Genomic DNA, 17,757 nt, shown 5'->3' with positions numbered 1-17,757 from the left:
TCTGTGTCTCTCATGAATAAATAAATAAAATCTTTTAAAAAAAGAGAAAATGTTGTGAGTTGTCCACGCTTCAAAATCAGAAGGAAGCACATGAAAATCTAGGGTTCTGCCTTTCTCAAAAATTTCAGAATTTCTGGCACCACTAGGTCTTCATTTTCATGTGACAATGTTCTCAGGTATCACCAAGAGGCCGCTGTCCTCTTTGGATAGCTACAGCCTCTCCAATTCTCTGCAGACTGTGTCATTCCCTATGGCTCTTGCATGAACCAGCTTTAGTCATTTTTATCCTCTGTCAAACCTCTGCACACATCTGCATTTAAAGCCCCAAGTGTAGTCACACCAGATAATTTGCTATCAGGCTGTCTTGTCCCCACTCAATTGTTTGAACTGTCCCCTCTATATTGGTAACCCTGCCTCACTCTGCCTCTCATCAACAGCCAATATCTTCATAAATACCTTTCTAATGCACTCTTCCAGACATGCTATAACCTTTTCTTCCATCTTCATAATATAATTTATTTCATGGAATTCTCTTTGTCTATTTTGAGTGATGGTTAATTAGAAAATGGTTTTTGATCCTTCCTGAGTTAGCACTGGACAGGTGACTAAGAACACAGACTTTATTCTTAAACCAACTTGATTCAATTCTGCACTCAGCCACCCCCTAGCTGTATACTACAAAGTTAGACCTTTTATGTTTTAAAATGCTGGTTTCTTTATCTGCAGCTAAGACTGATTCGTTTTGGAGGGTTTTGTGAGGATTAGAGGAGACAGCACCTGAAGAGGGCTTAGTACAGCTCCTGGTACCTAAAAAGCTCTCTCTAAATGTTAACTCTGCTAACTCTTATTATTAATATGACAGCATTCCTGGCAGTTATTTAAAGCAAAGAAACTTTGCAGCTGAATAATCAAGAGGACAATGACCCAGTCTTATTTGCAGCCTATGAAACAAGCAGTAACAAAAAAAAAATCTTATTTCATCTCTTTTACTAGATAGTAAAAGATTAATATTTGACATTTACATAGCACCTGCAAAATATAAAACAGCTGGGGTTGGTGTTTCATAAAGGAGCCCTCAAAGGGTTCTACCTTCAGGACAGATCTCATTAAAATCAAAGCAACATGACATTATCACCCTCCTTAAAGGAATGACCGAATTATGCATTTTCACAGAGAAACTGACCATAATAGAGCATAAAAAATTATCTACTCCTTATATAAAATTTCCTCACCCTATTACTCCTTGGAATACCACATGTAGGCCAGATCAAGTTCCCTTAAGAAATAAATAATCAGAAATTAAATTATGAAACACATAAAGAACCCATTGTATGCATCAAAATAAATAATGAAGTCCTTGCCATAGGGAAAGAGGACTGAAGAGGAAGGAAGGGGAGAAGGAGGAGACATACTTAACACTCCCAAGCATGTGCTTAGTGCATGATCTCACATCATCCTAACAACCCTAAGAAGTAGGCACTAAGTATACTCTTCAAATGATAGATACCAAAAAACTAAATATAACTGGTTCACTGTTACATAGCCAGTGAGTAGTAGAGATGAGATGCCAACTCAATTCCCTTTGTTCCAAGAACTGTATTCCAATTCCCTACATTATAATACTGAGGGCACTCTGTGAAAGTGTCTAAACAAAAAAAAAAAAATTAATTCATTCAATAACCATTTATGATCTCCAGGACTCTCGCTAAATTTCACATCACTAGAATTGAAGAAAACTTTTGGATACAAAAGAATATACATGGAGTTTCTACTAAACTTTACTGATGTCAAAGAATAGCAAACCACCCTTAAGGAATTTTAAGGAGGCTGTGAATAGTCTTGAATGTCCTTAATAGTTTAGTCTTGAAATGCCATGTTGAATGTCCAGAAATCTTATTTGGATGATTCTTGGATCTGATCCTCTGAAGTATTTCTCTTTTCAATATGATCTTAGTAGAATGAATGATTGTTGTCGTGTTGATTGGGCACAGTCACACCTACTGTGACTGTAATTTAAATTTGAGATAAATCCAAGCGTGATCCATTAGCATGTAGGGGCAGAAAATGAAACCAATTCTCCCTTTTGGGAAAAAGAAAGACTAACAGTATCTCCTGCATGTCAGTTACTTACACATATTATATAATGTAATTATCAAAACAAACCAGTGAAGTCAGAATTATTATCCCCAGAAGCAGAAACTGAGTCAGGGCAAGAGGAAAGAATCTGCCCCAAAACACATGACTCATTCATAACTGAGCTAGTTATTCAAATTCTGGTCTCCTAAACTACAAAGCTCATAAAGTCCAGGAAAATATGGATAGTTTCTCTCCACATTTTGAAGAATGATTTTAATAGTAATAAAAAAGTTCCTTTTTTTTCTCTTTCTTATATTTTACTTTCTAAAGAAATAAAAGATCAAACATTGGGATTTTTAAAATCTGCCACAGTTTCTACGATCAAGGGTTGTAACAGTATTTGCCACAGGTAGTAAAAGTCTACTTAGTTTGGGGAAATGCTTCAAAGGCCTTTCAGTTATGGAAACTTCATTTGTGCTGGAAAAGCACAAACTTACCTTCTCTACGTATCGAAGCAAGTTGGTGTTTTACTTACATGAAGATGTTCTTCTAATGTTAAGGTTTTTTAAAATTTTGTTTTGTTTTGTCTGCATTGAAAATGGAGACAGAGAGAAAGAGAGAGAGAGAGAGAGAGAGAAGTAACAGGGGTCATTGATTTAATACTTGGGAAGAGAAAAGAGTCTGAAATTTGAGATAAGTAGAACCACAACAATGATGACAAGCAGTGACTACTTAAGAGGGAATGGGACTTGGGGAGAAATAATAGTATGGTACCGTGGTACAGTGTTTTTACTATTTTATTTTTTTAAGTTTTATTTATTTATTCATGGGAGACACACAGAGAGAGGCAGAGGCATAGGCAGAGGGAGAAGCAGGCTTGCTGCAAAGAGCCTGATGTGGGACTCGATCCCAAGACCCCAGGATCATGACCCAAGCCGAAGGCAGACCCTCAATCACTGAGCCATCCAGATGCCCCTTTTTACTATCTTATTAATTTCTTATGCTATCCTAAAATTCTGTTTTTTATAAATTTATTTTTTATTGGTATTCAATTTGCCAAGATATAGAATAACACCCAGTGCTCATCCCATCAAGTGCCCCCCTCAGTGCCCATCACCCAGTCACCCCCAACACCTGCCCACCTCCCTTTCTACCACCCCTAGTTTGTTTCCCAGAGTTAGAAGTCTCTCATGTTCTGTCTCCCTTTCTGATATTTCCCACTCATTTTTCTCCTTTCCCCTTTATTCCCTTTCACTATTTTTTATATTTCCTAAATGAATGAGACCATATAATGTTTGTCCTTCTCCGATTGACTTATTTCACTCAGCATAATACCCTCCAGTTCTATCCACATTGAAGCAAATGGTGGGTATTTGTTGTTTCTAATGGCTGAGGAATATTCCATTGTATACATAGACCACAGCTTCTTTATCCATTCATCTTTCGATGGACACCGAGGCTCCTTCCACAGTTTGGCTATTGTGGACATTGCTGCTATAAACATCGGGGTGCAGGTGTCCCGGCGTTTCACTGCATCTGTATCTTTGGGTAAATCCCCAGCAGTGCAATTGCTGGGTCGTAGGGCAGGTCTATTTTTAACTCTTTGAGGAACCTCCACACAGTTCTCCAGAGTGGCTGCACCAGTTCCCATTCCCACCAACAGTGTAAGAGGGTCCCCTTTTCTCCACATCCTCTCCAACATTTGTGGTTTCCTGCCTTGTTAATTTTCCCCATTCTCACTGGTGTGAGGTGGTATCTCATTATGGTTTTGATTTGTGTTTTCCTGATGGCCAGTGATGCGGAGCATTTTCTCATGTGCTTGTTGGCCATGTCTATGTCTTCCTCTGTGAGATTTCTGTTCATGTCTTTTGCCCATTTCAAGATTGGCTATCCTCAAATTCACGTGAAAATCTAATACACATAGGAACCTTATATCAGACATGCTTCAGAAGCTCTGTTTACCCATGGAGCAGGACGGCAAGCACTAATATCTAATACTTCCTGGATGCTTACATTTGTGATGATCTCTGTTCTCATCTATTTATATGTGTCACCTTCTTCCACAGCAAGCATGGGAAGGAAGTGCTTGCATTATGTCCATTTTTTTTTTTTTCTGTAGAAGCTGAGAGCCAAAGAGATGACATTTCTTGGCCATGGTTACATAGTGAGTAAAAGTTGGAGCTGAGATTTGAATCTGAGGCTTCACTCTTAACCACTTTCAGTGATAATGATACAACTATCCCCATACTTCCTCTTGTCAGAAGCCATCACACTGATAAAGTATATTTTTCAAAAAAGTAGTTGGGGGTTTTCCACAATGCACACCAATCCCTGAGATTGAGTGATTAGTGGTAAGTAGCAACCACTGAGAGTAAAGAAGCTGTCGATAGCTTGGATCTGATACAAAAACTCATGTCCTCAAATAGTCTGTAGCAAGCAGTGGGGTGTTATTCAGAATATAGTAGGGAATCAAGCATCCCATACCAGAGGTACAGGAGAATGGTTAAAGTACGCTACCATTTCTCTCATTTATTTTTCAAGACATCTTGGACGACCTTGCCCAGAGAACCTCAGCAATCTCACACTGGTTGTGCCACATGGAATTGCTTTCTTCATTCTGCCCACAGATGTCATCTCTATATATTTCAGCAGAGACTAAATGAATCAGGGATGTGGAAAGCTAAATCCTATTGCTAGAGATAACTCTGGAAACGTTAGTTATCTGCAACTTTGGCTTTAGCATTTGCCAACTTCTTATTCAACTCATGTCTTTTAATTCTTTCTACTACAGTCATCCTCTCCCGTTCTTACCCTAACTATATAGATAGTACCCTGCATCCCACCCCTAGCCCAAGAGTTATGCACTTCAAGTATTTTAATTTGCTACCAAAAAATATGTTCATCTTCCTGCTAACACTATATTGTAATATGTATAATCACATGATAACATTTATATATATTATATATTAATACATATATAAATATATTAATGGCTTCAAAGCCATTCCTGTAATAGTGTCCTTTCTACTCACTAGCTATGGCAGTTTTCAAGTGTGGCTACAAATCTCTGATTTTCTTACTATTGAGAAGTGAAGTCTATGTCCCCTCACCTTGCACTTGGATGGGAATTGACTACTTCCACCAGTGGAACATGGCAGAAATAGTATGTGCTTCCAAAGCTAGGTCTTAAAAGGTCATCTGACTTCCTCCTTACTCACTGGAACACTTTCTCTGGGAGTCCTGAACTGCCATATGAAAGGTCTGACTATCCTGAAACCACAATGATGACATCTTACATAAACATTTAAGTCGATAGTTCTAGCTAAGTTCATTCTTTCTGTCACACCTGCCAACACAGGAGGACAGAAGTTGCCAGGTAATTCTAGGACCCAGCCATTCAGCCACTCCCAGCCATCTGAGTCCTGATTGTTGAGGTCCCAGACAGAGATAAGCCATCCAGGTGTGCACTAATAAAATGTTTTTTTGTTTTATGATTCTTTTGTTTTGGGGTAGTTGTTATGGAACATCAGATGATCAAAACACCAGCATTTTAATACGCTTTCAAGAATAAGAGAGAAGGGATGCTTGGGTGGCTCAGCAGTTGAACGTCTGCCTTTGGATCAGGGTGTGATCCCGAGTTGCGGAACTGAGTCCCACATAGGGCTCCCTGCATATAGCCTGCTTCTTCCTCTGCCTATGTCTCTGCCTCTCTCTCTCTCTCTCTCTCCCTGTGTCTCTCATAAATAAATAAATAAATAAATAAATAAATAAATAAATAAAATATTTAAAAAAAAAGAATAAGAGAGAAAAGGATAGAACAACAGTTGCTATTACCTTGGAACCTACACATAGAAATATGTCTTGCCAAAGGACATTAATTATCAGTTATATCTCAACAGAGAAAAGATAGAAAACTCCTGCCTTATAGTTTTTGAGTCTGCTGAAGGAAAGCCTTACCATTCCCCTTCTTTACCAACACATCTCAAAACCATCATATCTCATGATGGACAAGATGTTGAATTTCAAGTACCAGAGACGCAATTCAAACAAATTTAAATTTAACAGAGTGTTTTATTGGCTCATATACCTAGGAAGAATAATAGATTAGCACTTAAGAATCAAAGAGCTGCCTGGAATAGGACATGGTGTCAAGAGACTCAGATCATCAGGACTCTCTCCCTCTGACTTCCAATCTCTGATTATCTCTGTTTGACTTTATTTGACTGTTTGACTGTTTGACTTTGTTTTTGAAAGTGATAACCAGCAACCAACTTCTTAACCTCCAATCTAGCAGTATTAGCAGAACACCACCATCAACAGAAGGAAAGTTTTCCCAGGAGTCATTTAACAATCCTATAAAAGAATCCTGAGTTGACTTATTGAATTACAGATTTACCCCTTGGGCTGATTATTGTCAGGAAGGGTATTATTATTGGTCCTGCCTGAGGAAGGTCATCCTTGTGCTGAGGCCTAGAGGAAATAATTTGCAGCCCCACGTCGGCCACATGCAATGTGGGAAAAGATTCCCAGTGGGGGCACTTTGACTATAATAAGAAAGACTGTGCTGAGGCTGCTGCTTCACCAAGGACTAGTCTCTGTCCACCCTACCCCACTGTAAGAACTGGATTATATTCATAAGTTCTTCCTTTATCTTTCTTCTTAAGTTATATTCTAAAGTGAATGGAAGGGTACTGCTATGGTCTAAATATTTGTGCCCTGTGCCCCTCTCACCAGTGGCCACCAATTCATATGTTGAAACCTAACTGTCAATGTCATTGTTTTTGGAGTGGGGCCTTTAGGAAGTGGTCATCAGGGTGAAGGCCTCATGAATGGGATCAGTGCTCTGGTAAGGGAGGCCCCAAAGTGACCTCTTGACCCTTTCAACATGTGAGGACAGTGAAATGACAACCACCTATAAGAAAGCAGACTCTTACTAGACACTAAATCTTCTGGCACCTTGATCTTGAAATTCATAGCCTCTAGAACTGTAAGAAATGAATTTGTTTTTTTTCATAAGCCACCTACTCTATGGCATTTTATTACAGCACCCTAAATGGACAAAGACAGGTACATAAGTTTGAGTTGCATGATTATTCACTTGGGGGGAAGAAAGCTGTTAATGATGATGACGTGAGAAAAGAATACTGAATGTGGGAAGTTGGGAAATATTTCTTTGAGGATGCAAGGAATCTGCTTCTAAAAGTGGTTGGATCTTCTGAAAGAAATGGAGATGCTGATTGGTAGGAAGCTGCTCAAGAGAGTCCTTTCAATTGAATATTCAAATCAATGACCATTAAAGATATAGTTACTGATTTCTTTCTATAAAATAATGCATAAGGTATACAAAGAATTAAAGATAATAGAGGGTACCATGAAGACTGCAAATTGGCCACAGAATGACCCAGAATAAGAGACCAAAGTGACCAATCTATAAAGAAGTGACTTACAGTTACATGAAGCAGCCTGACCTGAAGAGATTTTTGTCAGCAGGAGCATTGCAAAAAGTTTCTATAGGTGGCTTTACAGGTTTGGCCTTAGAGAAATATGGTGTGCTCCTGTGTGACCCACGCCTTCTGTGGCCTGAAAGTGACACTCGCAGTGAAAATGTTGACTCATTTATGCTACCGAAGCTAACCTAGGGGGAATTATGACCATGGAAACCTCAGTGTAGAACATCAGTACTCAGGCAGGGCAGGCCTAAATGAAGTACTTCCTCAGAATGGCCTGGAATAAAAATATGCAGTGTGAGTTAGAAGAAGATAAGGCACAGATAAAAGTCAGAGAAATTCCCGGGATGAAGGTCAGGGAAGTAAAGTGAGGGTATAAACAAGAAGTAAGTGTTGAAAAGATCAGATACCAATCAGGAATCAGAATAAATTGTAAATACTTGGAAAGGGCAAACCATTAGAAGACAGACAGTGGGGAAATGGTCCAGGCCCCCCGCTCTCTTCAACCACGTGTGGACTTTAAGGAATGGGGACAAATAAACTGATCTAAAGATACAAAATTTAATATATACTTAGAGGATTTCAAACCATTGGATTCACTCATTTCTTCAATTCCTGATAATATGAGTTTTATTTTGTTTTCATGAAAAGTTATTTTTGCATATTGTGGCCAATAGAGTTGTAGCAGAGAGATTGTTCTAATATACAAGAGGTGGCTCAAGATTGCAGACACGTCTATGAAGTAAATAGGGACCCTTTATGGCACAGACATCTCAGAACTAAGGTTTACACCTGATTCTCCCTACAACTTGATTTATGGACTGGTTAACCTATTCTTACAGCAAGATTCTTCTCTCATAGATCTGCCTAATCTGTTATGTTAACAGCATTTAGTTAGTTCCAGCTGTTCCCAATATTTAGCCACTTCATACCCTGTAAGCCTGTCCCCATTATGCTTGAAACAGGTAGCAACTTTGGAAACACTGCCTTACGAAAACCAGAATTGGCTATGTAGGAACACTCTGGGTAGGCTGAACAACACATCCTTTTCCATGTGTCTAACACCATCTGGAAGCATTTTATTTTTCATGAAAATGCAGGTCACTTGATTATCCTATGGTTCATTGCTCTAGAAAATGTTTCCTAAATAAAAATAACTAACAAAAAACCCTCAAAAAATACAGAACAGAACATTTTAATACGGTCCTTTATTAGGATGATTTCAGTGGCCAAGAATTTAGAGAGATCAGCTCCCAAATAAATCAACATAGAAATGATGTATTTGGGCCAGGGGGTATTTAAATACTAATTGACAATATGGCAAAGATTAAAAAGAGTACACTTCTAAAAAAATCTTTGAAATGGATTTAATTCCCCAAAGCCACTACCATACCCAAATCTGATCATGTAAAACTCATGCTTAAAAATACTTGAAAAAATGTAGTAATCATCATTTGTCTCCTTTTTTACCTCTAAACTTTCAAAAATTAATACCAAAAGAACTTTTACTCGTGGGTTTTGGTTTATTCTACTAAAGAGAGTAGAAACTACACCTTAGGTTTTCACTGCATGAAAAAGATGAACATGGAGCTGGAAGGAATTTTAAAAATCGATAACCAAAGCTGCTAAAGTATGAAATTAGTTACCTGAGAGAAAGGAGATGAGTAAAGAATCATATTCTAGAACAGATCTTCAAAACTCAAAGACTGGGAGCTAGACTTACACGTGAAATAGTAAGATGTAAGCAATATGGAGAAGTGGAGACAGTGAAACCTGGAGAGTGTGTTCTCCATCTATTGAAATTCAAAATCACACCACTTCAAACACTATGGTGGGATCAAATCAAAGTTTACTGTACCTTGAATATCATCAGTATTTGATGAACACTGAGGACTTGCTACTTTCATTGTGCTGCAGTAGATAATCATTATTAGGCACTGTGCAAAGCTCTTAAATACTTTCTATACTTTACTCTTCAGCTCTCTGAAGTGACATGATTATTTTCATTTCACAGAAGAGGAAACTGAAGTGTAGTACGGGGTGTAGGGCAATTCCTGGCATGTAGGCATTCAACGAGTGTTTGTTAAAAGTCTAAATAAATAACAAAATCTTCTCCTTCTAGATTTTATGCTACAATATGGGGCTAAGACTGAAAACTTATTTTTCATTTGTTTGTTGAATTCTTATTTTTCTTTCTCTCTTTCTTTCTTTCTTTCTTTCTTTCTTTCTTTCTTTCTTTCTTTCTTTCTTCTTTCTTTCTCCTTCCATCCTTCCTTCCTTCCTTCCTTCCTTCCTTCCAACCTTCCTTCCTTCCTTTTCCTATTAAATTTTGTCTATAGGGGACCTTAGAAGGGCTGAAAGGCAGGAAGAGGGGAGAGAGCTTCCTCCTTGAGTTTGCCATTCCATTCAGCATCACATAACAACAACCCTCTTCCCAATACCAGCAGTTGGTTTGGGTCTTCAACTTTGACGCTCCCAGAACCAGCCCCACTGCATCCCCTCAGAGCTACCAGCAGCAGCCACACAGGGCCTCCTGCTGGGAGGCCCTAGCCCTAATTCTGTGATGCCTATTTTCTGAACTCTTGAGGGATCAACATCAACCAGGTGTCACCCCTTCCTCAGAAGTTTGAGTCTTTAGCTTCTCAGAGACTCCTGTGAGCTCCTAAATATAATACCAACCTGTTAGCTTCTCCTCAGAGTTTTAGATCTGGCTCTGTGAGGTTTCTCTTTTGAGTTTCTAGACCCTGAAAACCCTCTTCTTTTCCTTTTACTCCAGCCTAGGGATAGAAGCTCCTTCTTGTGTTACCTCAGAGCTTCCTGTTTTGCTAGTTCAGAATTCCAATCCCAGATTAATCAATTCCCAATATTCTTCCCATCAAAATACCTGATGTGATTCTTGTTTTCTGATACAGGAGAGCTACCTTGTAAGACTGTCTTGGAGATTAATTAATACCTGGCTCATAGTAGATGCTCATTAACCATTATTTGATTCCTCACTTAGAACAAACCACAACATTACTTCTCTCTCCAGGTTAGTATCTTTGACATATTTGGTAAGCATACCTTCAATGCCTTCATCCAAAATAAAGCCAATAATGTTAAACAGAAGAACTAGGCTAACAATGAAACTATTTCATGTCACTATAACCCCCCTTCAAAATTTGCTTCATTCTTTTAAACAATATTCTCTGGGTATGTTTCCTGGGCAGGTATTATTTTCATTATTAGATTATAAAAGAATAAAACTATTTCCATTTTCAGAAAAAAAAGAAAAACATTTAGTGCTTTACACAAGTTTTGTCCATAACATAATGAACTGAAAAGAGCACTGGCATGAGAAAATTAATCTTAGTTCTTCTGGTAACTAAGGTGTGATGGCAGGCAGGTTCCTGACCCTCTCTCCTTTCCAGGTCCCTTAAAAGGAAAATGGGGAACTTCAATGAAGCAACCTTCAAGAATTCTTTAAGCTTTCTTACTCTAAAATAGGAAATAGTGTTACCTCTACATATTTCAGATCACTAAGATATTTCTGACAATGAAATGATTCTCAACTGACTATATTTTCAGGAGCAAGAAGTTGAAGTTGGGAAGCAAATGGTTCCCTCTTTAAGGAAATGTGAAGCTAGTTCTACCAAACCTGGAAAAAAAATCCAAGTGAAATTAATTTCTTAAACATGTCAGTACTTCCATGGTCAATTCACTTTTGGAATTCAAGTCTAAGGAGTCTAAGAGGAAGGGAAGCTAGTCTAGCCAAAATTATAATTATGAGGAAGCTACTATGCCTTCTTATCATGACAAAGCCTCTTTATAATAATGGCAGGGCTAGTGGTATGATGTGATCATAACACTATCCAATTATGTGGGAGTAGAATATGTGTTAAACTTGCCAACTAGAACATCAAGTTCAGTTAACAATTTTTTTGTGGCCCTCAAATTGCCACTGTGGCATCCATCTGTCTCCTCACCAGGGACTTCAAACAGTGTAGCTGATGCCACAGGCAGCAGCTAGCTGTAGTTCCTCTCCTACGGGTTTAGAAAGAGATAACCACAACCACTAAAGCCAAAGAATTTTTGCAGCTTCACTACTGTCCAAGTAAATATCCTCATTCCAAAGTCATAAATTGACAAGAGCCTAAAATATCTGCAGAAAGAAAAGCCCAGATTAGAAAAGACAGAAATTTTATTCCCATGATTGCCTTCTAAACAAAACATTTTTTTTCTGGAGGTCTTGGTCCTTTTTATCCCCTCCTCCCTCCCTTCCTTCTTTCTTTCCTTTTTCCCCCTTCTTTGTTTCCTTGCTTCCTTTGTTCTTTCCTGCCTTCTTGCCTTTCCTTAAAAAATAGGTGGCCTCTATATTTATGAGGCTATTACAGTATTAGGCACTACTTGAACAAAAATGAAAACCATAGTCCCTAAATTCACATAGCTTTCAATCTAGAAAAATAAAAATAAAATCACATATGAGAGTAGAATTGAGTAATATTTGCTATAAAAAAAAAGATAGATATTGGATTCTATAAGAGTACAAAGCAAACCAAGGTGGGAAGTTGGTGCCAGAAAAGAAGGGGTGCTTTATATGGACCATGAAGAGTAAGTCAGAGTGATGTCGTAGGAGAGAGAAGAAAAAAAAGGACATCTAGACAGAATGTGTAGCATGTGAATACTTAGACACATGAGGAGAAGCCCAGCAGCTCCAAAGCCTATGAAACAAGCACCTGGGCTGTTAGGGTCTAAAGAGAAAGGTCAAAAGAGAAATCTTTGAAGAGAGTTTGATGTGACTGATTTACATTGTAGAAAAATTATTTTGGGATCTTTGTGGAGAATAGATTAGAGCAGGTGAAAGTGGAAAAGGAGGGGAGGACATTAGACACCAATGTAGCGTTTCAAGGATGACCAAGGGGCATTTGGAGCAAGATGGCAGCAACAGGAGTAAGCAGGAAAGGACAGACAAGAGATTGCAGAGAAATGGAGTTGAAGGACTGCATGCTGGAGGGTGTCAATGAAAGGGAAAGAGGGGTCCAGGACGACTCCTAAGACTTTATTTTGTTGTTAGTTATTTTTTATCTTTGCTGGGTCTCAATTGTATATGCTCAAGAGCAGGAATTGAGACCTATATTTTTTGGAAAAAAATCAGACTGCTATTTTTTCTCTCATTCATAATTGTGGTACCTAAAATCCTTTCACTGTGGAGACTTATTTCTGTTATTTCGAAGGTGTATTGTTCCATAGGAATTCCAAAATACCACACACAACACCCCAGCTAAGACTAATATCTTAAGCCCATTATTTTTTTTAAGTCTCTTCTTCTTCATTATTCAGAGAAGTACTCCTAAGAAAAAGAAAGTAAATATTTTTTTCTCAGAGGATTGCTGGACATAATATTTTTCTCCTATGTTAATGTTTATGTAGCAATAATATTTTAATGACAATATTTTTCACTAGCCCCTGAGAATAATTATGTTCTAAGAATACATATCAAGGTTATCATATGGCTTTTTATAGCCTTTATACTATTAAGTATCCACAAAGATAAAGATTTCCCATTTGATATGCACAGCCTCAAGTGGTTTTTGGGAGAAGCTCTCCCTATTAAGGAGAGTGATTATAGTTAGATAAGCTAGATATAAATCGAAGGGAGGAATATTGGATATTAGTGGTCTAGTACCAGGAGGTAGAGAAAAAAAGGGAGGGCGAGATAAAACAATATTTGATGTAAACTTCTCCTTCAAGATCTTTCCATGTTTATCACATCAATTAAAATGGAAAGAAATTAAGGCTACAGATGCATATCTGGGAGTCATTAGACATTGCTCAAAGAGAGGAAAAATAAATAGGGCAGGAATGAAGTCCTGTGAAATTCCAACACTTAAAGGGATAAAATAAGAAGCTTTGAACAAAGACTTGAAGAATTTAGACAGTTCGCTGTGTATCTAATAGAAAGTTATTCTAGGCTAAGAAAGAGGCAATGCAAAGTCCCTGAAAAGTGCCTAGGAAGTGTGAGGGATAGCAAAAATGTCAGTGCAGCTGGAGCACAGCAGGCAAGCAGGGGACCAGAAAGAAATGGGGTCAAGATGTGATGATGAAGGGTCATGCAGAGCTCAGTGACCATTGTCTGGTCTCTGGCTTTTCCTCTGAGAGAAAGGGGATGCTATCACAGGGCATTAAGCAGAGGACTGAAACACTATAGCCACTATGTTTGGAATAGGCTATAGGTTTGGCAAAAGCAGATACAGAGTTATTAGTGAAAATACTTTTAAGGCAAGAGATAATTATGACTCAGACTAGGGAAGTAAGAGTAGAGGAAGTAAGAATTGGTTGAATTGTGAATATATTTCAAAGGTAGAGCCAATAGGATCTCCTTATAAATTGTATGTAGGTATAACAGAAAGAGAACAGTCCAGGATTACTCTAAGAGTTTTTGCCAAGGATCAAATGACTAGTATGTGAGATGGGAAAGGCCATGAGTGCAGCAGGTTTCAGAGAGAAGTACAGAATTCAATTCTGGACATGGTAAGGTTGAGATAAATCTTAGATATCCAAAAGGCAATTTCATGAAGGTGGCTGTTACATGAGTCTGGTGTTTGTGAGATAGAGCTCATCTGGAGCTATAAACTTGGATCATTGGCTGACAGAGGGAACTCAGGCTACGTAACTAGCTGAGATCAACAAGACAGCTAGAGTAGATCAGAGGAGGACCATTGAGTAAGCCTTGCAATCAGAGGAAGACAGAGAAAGAAGGAAAAAAAAACAAGAAGACATGGAAATTGATGACTATATGAAGCATATGTAGAAGGAGAGAAGTACGGTATGTCAGATGCTACCAACATGTCAGGATGTGGCCTGAAAACTGGCAACTAGATTCAACAACATGGAAGTAATTAGTGGACCTGACAAGAGAAGTTTTAGTGGAATAGTGGTGATGAGAAGCTGATTAGAAACAATTCTTTCAAGAAATGTTTACATAAATGGGTATAAAGAAATTGGGCAAGCTTGTAGGGAAAGTATGGTAAAGAGAAGTTTGTTTATATTTTAAGATTGGAGAAAAATAGCATGTTTATATACTGATGGGACTATATGAGGGGTGAATGGAAAGTGAAATAGAGATAGCGATATTAGAAGACATGCATAAGGACCTTAAATCTGGGGAATAAAGAGTCCTAGGAGGGTTTATACAGAGGGTCTCAGGGGCAATGGTAGTTAGAACTTTTTTTAGGGATAAGATAAACTAGAGGGTAGGAGGAAAAAGAGCCAGTAGAATTAAAATGGTTTAACATACAGAAGAAAAAGAAATCATACACAGAACTAGTCCCCAAGGATATGAGTGGAGAGAGGATTAGAGTGTAGGTGGAGACTTGATCCATACACACGGGGATAATTCTTCCTCTGATCTGGAAGGAAGAATTATACAGATGAGATGAAAGGTTAAATCAGGAGATGAAAGTGAGGATGTATGTACTTTTGTGGTGCTGCAGAAGGTGAGGACATTTGAGAAATGAAAGGTGAATGCTAAGTGCAAGAAAAGAGTGAACTCTGAACCATTTTCTGAAGGTGGGAAATGGATCATGGCCAAAGATAAGTGAAAAATGAGTTAACTGGCTGAGATTAATGTCCCACAGAATTTGAAGAATCATACATTTATAGTGTCACCAATTCATATAATATTGTGATTCTTTTCCTGCAGTTTTCTTTATAGCTTGATTATAGGAGGTGAGAAGGCAGACAGTGAGTTGATAGGTCCTAGTTTGTGAGGCAGGAGCTTTGGAAATAAAAGGGATCAAGAGTTGGTATTCAAGGTGTGGCAATGATTAACCATGATGTCTAGGTTCAGTAGTGAAGTAAACGAAGTCAGGAGGTGACAAATGGAAACAAATGGAAAGACCAGGAATAGACGGTTCCTGGAGGTAAAAAGAGCAAGTAGCTGTGAAAACTGGAGAATACTGGCATAGACTGATTCCAAATGACAAGTTTAGGGTGCGAATACATAAAGTGAAATGTTCAGACAGCGTAGATGCCTTAGTAAATTCGGATGGGGTCATTTGCATTGATTCTCGAGTCACTGAGGATATTGGTAGAATATGTGACAGAGGGGAAGCTTGTGACCCAGATATTTAAAGCTTGTTTTTATTTTGTTTTGTTTTGTTTGACAGATCCTAAGTTGGTCACTGATTCATTGTAGCATTCATGGAGTTTGCTAAATCCTATGGAAGATCTACTGCTAAAAGTCTGCTAACCTGTGATATAAATGTTCCCTTGGTGTGTTGAAATAATTTAATTACTTCCCTAAGCACCTGTCATATTATAACATAAGAGTTAGGAACAAGAGAGAAGAGAATGATCCCATTAATATTGCTCCATAACAAGCTACCCCAAAACTTTATTTCTTTCTCCTTTTTTTTAAAGATTTTATTTATTCATGAGAGACAGAGAGAGAGACAGAGAGAGAGAGGCAGAGACACAGGCAGAGAGAGAAACAGGCTCTATGCAGGGAAACCAATGTGGGATTCAATCCCAGACCCTGGGATCATGCCCTGAGCCAAAGGCAGGGGCCCAACCACTGAGCCACCCAGGTGTCCCACCAAAACTTTATTTCCTAATTTTTTATTGAAATTAAATTTAGTTAACATATACTCTATTATGAGTTTCAGGGATAGAATTTAATGATTCATCAGTTGCATATAACACCCAGTGCTCATTCCATCAAGTGCCCTCCTTAATGCCCATCACCCAATTACCCCATCTACCCACCAACCTCCTCTCCAGCAGCCTTCAGTTTATTTTTCCTTCCCTTCCTCCATGTTCATGTTTTGTCTCTTAAATTCCACATATGAGTGAAACCATATGGTATTTGTCTTTCTCCAACTAACTTATTTTGCTTACCCTAATACCCTCTAGTTCCATCCATGTCATTGCAAATGGCAAGATTTTTTTTGATGGATGATTAATATTCCATTGTATATATAGGCCACATCTTCTTCATCCATTCATCCAAATGGACATTTGGGCTCTTTCCACAGTTTGGTTGTTGTGGGCACATATAAACATTGGGGCACATGGGCTACCATGAATATGTTTGTATCCTTTGGATAAATGCCTAGCAGTATAATTGCTGGGTCATAGGGTAGCTCTATTTTTAACTTTCAGAGGACCCTCATACTGTTTTCTAAAGTACTACCCCAAAACTTTTTGACCATTTTATTAAGTTCAAGATTCTGAAAGTCAGGAATTCTGAATTCAGGAATTCAGAGAATTCCATGATGTCTGAAGAAACTCAGCAGCTGGGGATGACAGCAGCAGTTGGGATGAAATTATCAAGAACTGTCTTAATTCACATACATGTTGGTCGATGCTATCAGCTGGGACCTTAGCTGGGGCTGTCAACTGGAGCATCTACAGGTTGCCTCTTTTTCTTGGGCTTCCTCACATCATGGGAGCCTCAGATGGTAGATTTTTTTTACACATTTTTTGGCTTCAAAGGTGAGTGTTCCAAGAGCACCATGTAGAAACTGCATGGCTTTTCCTGACCTAGCTTTGGGAGTTACATAGTGTTATTTTTTTTTAAAGATTTTATTTATTTATTTATTTATTTATTTATTTATTTATTTATTTAAGAGAGAAAGTGAGTGAGTGAGCAAGAGAGAGAACACAAGTGGGCAGGGGCAGAGGGAGAGGGAGAAGTAGACTCCCCACTGAGCAGGGAACCCATCATGGGCTCGATCCTGGGACTCCAGGATCATGAACTGAGCTGAAGGAAGACACTTAACTGACTGAGCCACTCAGGTGCTCCAATAGTGTCATTTCAGTTACATGTCCTAGTGACCAGTGAGTCATTTAAGTCAGCCCAAATTGATAGAAAGGGGATACAGACTTCACTTCTCAATTGGAGAAGAATAAAAAACTTGCAAACACGTTTTAGAGCATCTAAGTGATTCATGGGGACTGCTTAACACTCTCCCAAGTCTAGTACTAAATATTTGCTGAGTCCTACTAAAATCTTCCTTGGGGCTCCTGGGTGGCACAGTAGGTTAAGCATCTGATTTTTGGTTTCAGCTCACATCGTGATCTCATAGTTGTGAGTTTAAGCCCTGTGTGGGCTCCATACTCAGTGTGGAATCTGCTTGAGATTCTCTCTCCCTCACCCTCTGCCTGTCCTGCTCATGTTTTCTCTCTCTCTCTCTCTCTGTCTCTCTAATAAATAAATAAATAAATATATTTTTTTAATCTCCCTTACAGGGTG

The sequence above is a fragment of the Canis lupus genome, chromosome 14 (genome assembly GCF_048164855.1).
Source record: "Canis lupus baileyi chromosome 14, mCanLup2.hap1, whole genome shotgun sequence".
Taxonomy (NCBI): domain Eukaryota; kingdom Metazoa; phylum Chordata; class Mammalia; order Carnivora; family Canidae; genus Canis; species Canis lupus.
This window is presented reverse-complemented; position numbering follows the sequence as displayed.